Raw genomic sequence first — 1523 nt, 5'->3', positions numbered from 1 at the left:
AAAAAAAAGGACATTCCACTGTTCTTTTCTGTTAAAATAGTTGCTTCTCATGACTGTGGGCACAGGGTAAGACCAACTATTCCAGAAGCCCACTGCCATACTTCCTTAGCTGTGAACTGGGTTTGTCAATCAGAAAAAGATACTGTGTGGAAGATCATAATGGTGGAGCCATGTTGCTTGCCTGCCTTCCCAGGGGAAGACATAAGCAATGTCTACTCTTTCTCCAAAGACAAATGACAAACAGAGAAAGAATTCCAGAGATATTCACTTTGTGAAGTCAATGAGTTCATTGGGCTACCATACAGAGCATTCTTAAGTTATTTAAAGGGATGTGGACATACCTTATACAACCATCTGTTCTTGGAAAGTCTTACTCAGTATGAATGAGGCTTCACTGTAGATACATAAATGGAGAGTCCCACTTTAGTGTACATACACACATATGTGTGTGTTTATATATACTTGTGTGTGTATGTGTATATATATATGTGTGTGTGTCCATATGTGAATATATACATATGTATACACATACATACATACATACATACATACATACATACATACATACATACATACATACATAAACATGTATGTATATCTACCCCTGGCAGGACTTGTGCAGTGTTGCCAGTTGGCAGGGAGCATTTGCTAAAAGGAATTAAGGGGTTGGCTTTATTAACTGCCCCAAAATAAAAAAACCCAGCTGGGATCGGTTTTTGAAGGGAAGCACAGCTGAATGCTCTAAGATGGGAGTTGCTTGTCTTGGAAGACAGCAGCTCACAATAACAAGGCATTCTCTAGATACATGATGATGCCTTTGGCAAAAGCATTACAGGCAGGAAAATCAAAGTTATGGTCAGAAAGAGTATCAGTTCTAGTACAAAGTGCTGTCCTCTCAACTTTGTAAATGTTTCCCTTTATTCAATCATGTACCAGGTTGCTAGATGGTCACATGGAAAATATTGCCATACATTGGGACTCAGTGTTAATCACTTATGCAGGTAGATTTAATACTCAGCAGTAGCTGTAGCCAAGTTAGCCTTAGTAAGTGGTACTCCCTGAGCCATCATAAAGAGTGTTTTGAGTCAGCATTGATGCTGATTACTAGAAATCCCTTCTCAGACTGTACCATTAGCCTGGATTGCTCTTTCTCTTCTTATGAGTCCTGGGAAGCCCCAAGACTAGATGTGAGTAACAAAAGGTGTTGGATAACTATGCCTCAAATCCCCTTCCTGGATTAACTGTTGAAATTTTAAACAATCAGGAACGAGAAACATTCTTTACTTCTACTTCCCTTTGGAAATACTAACTGTCATGAAGCCAGTATTCCTTTATGTTGTCTATTATGATCCATGCCATTTAGAATGATCCAGAATAAGCCAGAGCATATATTTCTACCTTATTTAGAGCATTGTGATCCTTATGTCTGTAAATTTCCATTGAGTCAACTGTTATAATCATCATATTTTCACCTTTCATCGCATCAATTATTACTAACAGAATATTATGCAAGAATAATTAAT

The sequence above is a fragment of the Microtus ochrogaster genome, chromosome 18 (genome assembly GCF_000317375.1).
Source record: "Microtus ochrogaster isolate Prairie Vole_2 chromosome 18, MicOch1.0, whole genome shotgun sequence".
NCBI classification, from domain to species: domain Eukaryota; kingdom Metazoa; phylum Chordata; class Mammalia; order Rodentia; family Cricetidae; genus Microtus; species Microtus ochrogaster.
The sequence above is the reverse complement of the archived record's forward strand: the minus strand, read 5'-3'. Positions refer to the sequence as shown.